The 7578-nt window shown below is 38.4% G+C and overlaps 1 protein-coding gene across 2 annotated transcripts in view; it reads left to right on the top strand.

The window, feature by feature from the left end:
- The window catches only part of PRL-1 (protein-tyrosine phosphatase 4A family member PRL-1), a 111366-nt gene that overhangs the window by 26897 nt on the left and 76891 nt on the right, over nt 1-7578 (top strand). Inside the window, exon 1 of one of the 2 annotated variants that reach the window (XM_089101606.1) lies at nt 4669-4791. The exons of the other annotated variant lie outside the window; for it this stretch is intronic. The gene's annotated coding sequence lies outside the window, so the exon portion shown is untranslated. Of the gene's footprint in view, nt 1-4668; nt 4792-7578 lie in introns of those variants that run through there. 2 annotated transcript variants of the gene reach the window in all.

Genomic DNA, 7578 nt, shown 5'->3' with positions numbered 1-7578 from the left:
TTTTGATTACTTCAGACAATTTAGCAATGGCCTTTGATTTAGCTGTCGGTATTGGTGTCGAAATATCATTCGTAAAATCCGGCGCCCGGAGCAAGCTGGTTTCATGTCGGACCGTTCAACCATCGAGCAGATTTTTAAGATCCGACAAATCATAGAAAAAGCCACGGAGTTCCGACAAAAAGCTTTTATTACCTTCGTCGACTTCCGTGCTGCGTTCGACTCAGTGGACCGAGAAGCTCTTTGGCGGATTCTAGAATCGACAGGCCTCCCTGAGAAATACTGCAGACTATTCAAAGCTCTACACCATGGGACAGAGAGCTTTGTTCAAGGGAACGGCCGGTGCAGCCCATTCTTCCAAATCACGACAGGAGCGCGCCAAGGATGTGCAGTGGCCCCAGAGCTCTTCAATGTCATCAAAGACTACGTTATGATAAGAACTACCTCACGTCTCAGCTTTGGACTCAAGTTTGGAGATCGTGTCATTACAGATGCTGATTTTGCCGATGACTTGGCCATTCTGGCGGACTCCATGGAGCAGTTGCTGGAAGCGCTTCGAATCCTACGAGAAGATGCTGCAAAAGTAGGACTGCAGATAAACTGGACTAAAACGAAAATTATGGCCATAGACCCATTCTCCCCTGCTGCCAATCCTTCAGTTCGCCTGGATAGCACCACTAGTATCGAAGTTGTCCAAAGGTTCCCCTGCCTGGGCTCTATAATTTCTTCAGATGGCTCGCTTCTTTCTGAACTACAAGCAAGAATATCCAAAGCGTCTTCTGCCATGGGCAGACTGAACCGTCACCTCTGGCGAAAACCAAACATCAGTCGTACAACAAAGCTGCGGATTTTCAATGCCCTCGTCGGTTCTGTGATGCTCTATGGAGCTGAGACGTGGCAAGCTTCAGCCGCAACCCTCAAGGCAATTGATGTCTTTCAGTTGAAGAGCCTGAGGAGGATCAAAGGTCTACGATGGCTCGACTTCGTCAGCAATGAGCTGCTGCAGCTCACCAAGCAGTCTCGGTTTTCGACCCAAGCAGCCGAGCGAACATTACGATGGTTCGGACACCTACTTCGAATGCCTCCACGCATACATGCGAAAACGATTCACGACTTCGACCCTGTCAAAGCCGGTTGGAAGCGACCTCGCGGCCGACCGAAAAAACGATGGTCTGACAGCCTGTCCGAGTTCCTGACGATGGCAAATATCAGGTTGAGCGATGTGCAAACGCTTGCCATGGACCGAAGTGGATGGAGGAGGCAGACGTCACTCTCTACGCCGAGCAGCGCCCGGCAGTAGACATAAGTGAAGTAAGTATTGGTGTTGTCGCAATTGATGGTCCAGGTTGTCAAATTTCACATCTCACCACGTCTAGTCGTTCAGATGCTGGTCCCAAAGAATCATCATGTATAGTAACTACAACTTCAAATTTTCGTATTTTGGAACTTCCGACAGACATTATATTATATAAATAACTGTTGCGTTGGAAACTCAACAATCTTATATATGCTATGCATAATATCATATAAGAAAATACTTATATTGTGCCATATATAATGTCATAACAAATGCTTATATGACGCAATAACATCGTACATGACGTCATTTGCAAAAACCAAAATTAATGGTCTAAACGATTTTTCTCAGACTTCTGACCTATCTTGATCGTTTTTTTATGCGAGATTTTCCCAAGATACCGATTTTTCCGAAAAAAACATGGAGCCGTTTTTGAGAACATACATACATACAAACACAATTATTACTCATATATATATATATATATATATATATATATATATATATATATATATATATATATATATATATATATATATATAACAAATACGGGATGAATATTTTTGTTGCCTCTGCTCTGTCGGGTCCTTGGTAATTACGGGCGGGCCCTGGCCTATGGACCCTCACGTTTACTTTCATAGCATTACATTCTGTTTTTTTTTTCAGTTAATATTTTTAAGGTTTTCGTAGCCTATGTCCATTTCCGTAGTTTCAAAATTTTTGCGTTTCTAGCTTGATTGGTAATACATTCTCTTGATTTTATGTATTGAGTACTAGTACTAGTAAGACAGGGATTTTATGGATTTTTGTCGCCCTTCTGTATATACGAGCCTTCGGCCTTGAATGTGAAGGGCTTGGGCGTTTAGTCCTCATAAATCCTCGATATAGTGAGCAGCTGGAACTTCGGCCTTTGCAAGCTTGTCATCATGATGCTGTGTGTTTTTATCTGTTAGGTTTTTATAGCTTATCCCCATCCTCTTGTTTTGCATAAATTTTCAATTTTCTAGTCACAAGGGCTGGTTTCAATGTTTAGTGGTCGCTTTCTACTTTTTTGGGGCTTCAATCCCATCAAAATAGCTTGATGTTGCCCCCTCTATTCGTTTCACTTGCTATGGGCAACATTCGATATTTTGTTCCTCGCAAGCATTTTACCATGAAGTCAGGTTTCTGTTTTTTTTTCCTGTCTGCATTTTCTCTTGTTTCTTAAATCATTCGACGTGAATTTGTATGTTTGTAATTTTATTAATTTAGCTTATTTGAGCAGAGGTGGTTTAGGGGAAGGGTGCAGTGGAGGTACTTGCCCGGGGTGCAGAAATTTAGAAGGAGAAAGTTTCAAATAAATAACCTAACGATTATAATAATTTTGTAATTTTAGAATTTTTTTAAGTAGAGGGCGCAGTTAATAAATAAATTATAAATTACAAGTTGATTAATAAGATAAATTAAAAACAATTAAATAATAATAATTAAACTAACTAAATTATAATTTTTAATAAAAAATAAATAATTTAAATAACAGATTTAAAAAATTAGAAATAAATTTTAAATTGATTAATAAATTGAAAAAAAAATTGTTAATAAATGATAATTTTGTTAAAATTTGGCCTGAAAATTCTGTGGGAAACAGGGAGGTGGTGGTACTAATCAAGATTTTGCCCCCGTGCAAGAGAGGCCTGAGCCGCCACTGTATTTGAGTAAGCCGGCTTTGCAAATCTTCTGTTTCGTCATCCCTCTCGATCAGGCTCGATTCTGTCAACGCTAACTACGCTCAGGTATTTGACCCTCTCAAAAACAGTCTGGCGTCAACCACACTCTCTTCTTGTTATCATGACGCTACATTTCCAGTTTTCTTTAGTTTGTTTTTTTTTGGAGATTTTCATTGGTTATGCATATTTTTATGGTTCCGAATAATTCTGCATAAATTCTCATGTTTCTAGTTTGATTAGTTTATCTTATTTTTGATTGCATACAAAAAGGTGCATACGCGCCCGCACTTGATTCTCTTTACTCTTTTAATATCATGATTGCAGCGATAGCTGCAACTTGTTAAGAATGAATATAAGATGTACCGTAGATGTACCAAGGGCGGATCCAGGATTTTTTTTTCGGGGGGGGGGTTTACTAATTTTTTACTTTTTCGGGGGGGGGGGGCAACAAATTTTTGACTCAGTTTTCGACTAATTATACTGATTTTTACCTAGGTTTTACTAATTTTCGACTTATTTTCGACTCGGTCAAAAATTTCGGGGGGGGGGGTCAAACCGGGTAACCCCCCCTGGATACGGCCTTGAGATGTACACCACATAATAAATTACATATTATTTTGTAAAACGAAAATAAATAAATAACTGTTCCAAATAAATGAGAGCATCAAATGAAGAAGAACGTACCTAAAAACTGTTGATAATATTAATGAAGAATGTCGCCTAGGGTAACTCATCTAGAGAGCCCAGACAGTGGTGTTTGAAAAAAAGAAGATTTTTACAGAGAAATTTGCACATTTCCCATCAAAATCAACGAAACACCACGACCTAGAAGAATAAAATCCTCCACAGAGGTGACGATTAGAGAGGGGGGCAAGTCTCAGAGAACATTTTTTTAGTTTCATTAAAAGGAGAAAAATACAAATCGTCACCCCCTTCCTGGATTTTGAAAATACTTTCTTGCATTTTAATTAAACAAAAAAAAAGTGCTTGTCCCTCCTTCAAGGGCGTATCCAGCATGTTTGTTCGGGAAAGGGGATACGTTTTTGGAAGGAGTTTACCAAAAAAAAGCGCATAATAAATTTGGGTACTTACTTGTTACCCCGACCATTCTTAGGAAATTTGATCTGTTTAAAACCCGTTTATCTGTGTGCACTCTCAGATATCAGCTTTGCCCGAGTGAGATACACTACTATGCGGGTATATCTTAATTAAATATTTAATATATAGCTGGTTAGGTTAATAATTTAAGATAATGCGTTTTGGGTGGCCTGCTTTCCATAATTATCTGTTGTAGTTCCCATGATTTTGTTACTAAAGTATTATATTTTCATCATATTTTGGTATATTTCACTATGATTAACCTAATTTCTCTTCTTGAGTGTGGTCGGTATAACACGTAGGTACCAAAATTTGTTTCCGTGTATTTTTGTTATGCTTTTAAAAGTTGAACAACAATTTCGGGGAGGGGGTTCACCCCCCCACCCCTCCCTCCTCCGCTGAAGACGGCCTTACCCTCCCTAGATGTTCGTGAATTGGTGCGCCTGGTCCTCCATTCACCCTTGAATATTTGGCATTCTTTTGAAGATATCCGCCTTCGGTCCAGTTATTATCTCTACGTGTTTTTTTTTATGATAATGGGCATGCATGCTATTACAAATTCAGTCGTCAGAAAAATCTGCGGAAGTTCCTATTCCGGTTTTAATCTGGTTGCTTTGTTGTTTAGTTGGCCTTTTAAAACGAGAATATCAAAGAAATTTGTGGACTTTTATATAACTTTGTTTTAAATCACAGGTATTTCGTTATCTTCTTTTCCACAAAAGACTATTATGGATCTTGGATTTTTATATTATTTTATTCTCTATCACAAGTATTTGTTTTATTTTCAGTTTCTTTTTAACTATGAGACAGTTAAATTAAGGAGCTGTGTGTTAACAGTAGGGGTAACAAATGGGAGGGTGTTTGCCCACTGGATCTGTTTTGTCCCTTCCCTAGATTTTGAAAATAACTTGTTTTTGGTATTTTCATTGAAAAATACTTTTTATGTATTTTCTTTGAAACATCGAAAAACTATCAAAATTGCCTCCCCATATATTTTTGGGAGTTTGCGCCCGTGATTAAAAGAGAACTAATTCCGCTTTTTTTGTCCCAGTCAAGGCCGTACCCAGGATTTCTTTTTCGGGGGGGGGGGGGGGTATTCAAAGATTTTTTTCGGGGGGAGTTACACAAAAAACGCATAAAAAATTTGGGTTCTGGTGCGTTATATGGACACTTATATATTGTGCGAGGATACCAGTCACGAAAAACTTGCAAGATAGTTTAATTGTAAGAGACCGCTATAGAGAAATGCCATGCAAAGCGTAGCTTTCATTGCGTTTACGGTATTTAAACTGTTGTTTTTTGGGGGTTGTGGGTGGGGCGAAGGTACCAAAGTTAATTGACGTGTCCAGTACATGCACTGCTCTACCCTCCTCCCCCCCAATGTGCAAATATATAGACCAAATTTTTTTATAAACTATTATATAGTTTATATAAAGTGTCTATGTAATGCACCAGTAACAAAATTTGTTTATATCCATTTTTGTTACGTTTTTACGAGTCAGACAAATATTTCGGGGGGTGAGGGAGGGGGTTCACCCCTCCCCCCCTCTGGGACGACCTTGGTCCCAGCATACTCTGAATACATGGTCCCATTGGTGCCAGCACATATTTTACCTTGGGAGGAGGTGGGCAAAGGTTTGCTTTGTCCGAAAACCATTTTTTTTGGCAAATTCAGGACTTTTTATGTTCTTTTAATCCAAGGATTTTTCAATTCTTTTATGAAGATACAAAAAAAGCTATTTTTAAAAATCTAAAGGGGAGGCAATTTGACGTTTTCCGTTTTTTTAAATAAAAGTTCCTGCAAATATTTCTGACAGCTTTTTGCCAGTAAGTTAAGCATTTTGCAAATTTAACTGTTGTATATTGATTGGATCACAATAGTACAATAATTTTCATTAGTTGTGATTGGAGACATAAAGTGGGCCGACGACCCCTCCACCACTTACCCCTTGTCTCCCTGCAAGTTTGTCCGCAGAAAAGCAGGTGTATTGTAAATTGTATAAAGCAGAATTGGAGAAGAATTTTAAGTACATTTTTGGAGGCATGAAACATGCTTTTAAAAACCGCTCTGGAATCCCTTTCCCTGAGCCCTCCCACTACCAATCTTTTAGCTGAAAGGTAGGCACATTGCCTTTATGTTCTTCGAACTGAAACCACTCAAATACTTTCAACCTGTATAATTTGTGAGTTAGATGCCTCACGCCCTTCAACAATTATAACGAAAAGGTACATATAATTCAGCTTTGTCCGAGCTGGAATCGCAAGATCATTTTTTATGTACATTCTTTGGAGGACCAAGGTGGGCCCATGACCCCTCCAACAGAGCTGGGCATGTAACATCTAGTTTGAACCATAACTGTATGAGAATTTTTAATTTATATATTGGAGCCACGAAATAACCCTTGGCCCCACCAAAACCACTCCAACGACTAATTTTTCAGCAGAAAGTAGACAGGTCTTTTTCTTCACCGATCGATAGGGTTTTACGAACAACTATCTTTTGATAAAGGGCCATTTTTATGATAATATGGATTTTCGAAGTTGTTCGCTCCTTCTCCAAACTTGACACACCATGGCTCAGATAGGCTTGAAACTTATGGAGTAAGTACCTCAAGCAATTGGGAGAGTGGGGACTGATTTTGAGGAACAACTCCCCAACTCTACTTGCTTGAAATATGGTAGGCAGTTACTCTCAGCCACTGGAATTTTGCCCGAGGAATTATCTTTTGGTTGTCATGATAATGGCATCATAAAAATTTTGAATATAAGGAAATTCGGGGCTGGTACTAGCTAGTTTTGGAGTTAATCAAATTTTATTATGATTAGGTTTTGCGTTAGGTAAATCTTACTGTGAATTTGTCTTTAAGGAATTTAAACATGATTACTTAGGCAGGTCAAAGTATAGAACAGTTCCAAATTTGGCAACTTACAAACTTTGAAAACTTGATTGAAATGAATTGCATGTTTGGGCCTTGATTGCCACTGATACAATTCCTGAGAAATACAAATGCAATTATTTCCGCAACTTTTATTTTGAAATAATAAAAACAATTATTTAAAGGTTTGGTATTGAAGCTCTCTGATTACCTTTAAGTTTTCAGATTTATTCAATAAGGCTCGGCCACAATGAGGTTTACACACGAGATTTAGCTAACATCAGCCCCATTCATAATAGAAATTTTCTTGTCGGCTAGCCAAACTAACTGAAATAGAAAATGTTCTTCTTGTCCTTGTTTGGTTATTTGGGGACGCTGAGTTGAGTAGATGAGCTGCTCAACTCTGACTCCAGACATTTTCAATGTACCGACTCCAATTCCATTCAACAAAAAATTACTAAAACTCTGACTCCAAAGCCTTGCCCTTAACATAGCCCTTAAATTTTAAAGCTTCATTTAACTAGATTTTAAAAGTTATAACCGACTCCGACTCCAGACGTTTTCAATGTACCGACTCCGACTCCATTCAACAAAAAATTACTAA

Source organism: Artemia sp. Qi Xiang Cuo, chromosome 15 (assembly GCF_049724085.1).
Source record: "Artemia sp. Qi Xiang Cuo chromosome 15, ASM4972408v1, whole genome shotgun sequence".
Classification (NCBI taxonomy): Eukaryota; Metazoa; Arthropoda; class Branchiopoda; order Anostraca; family Artemiidae; genus Artemia; species Artemia sp. Qi Xiang Cuo.
Note: the sequence above shows the minus strand (reverse complement) of the source record. Positions and strands in the feature narration are given on the sequence as shown.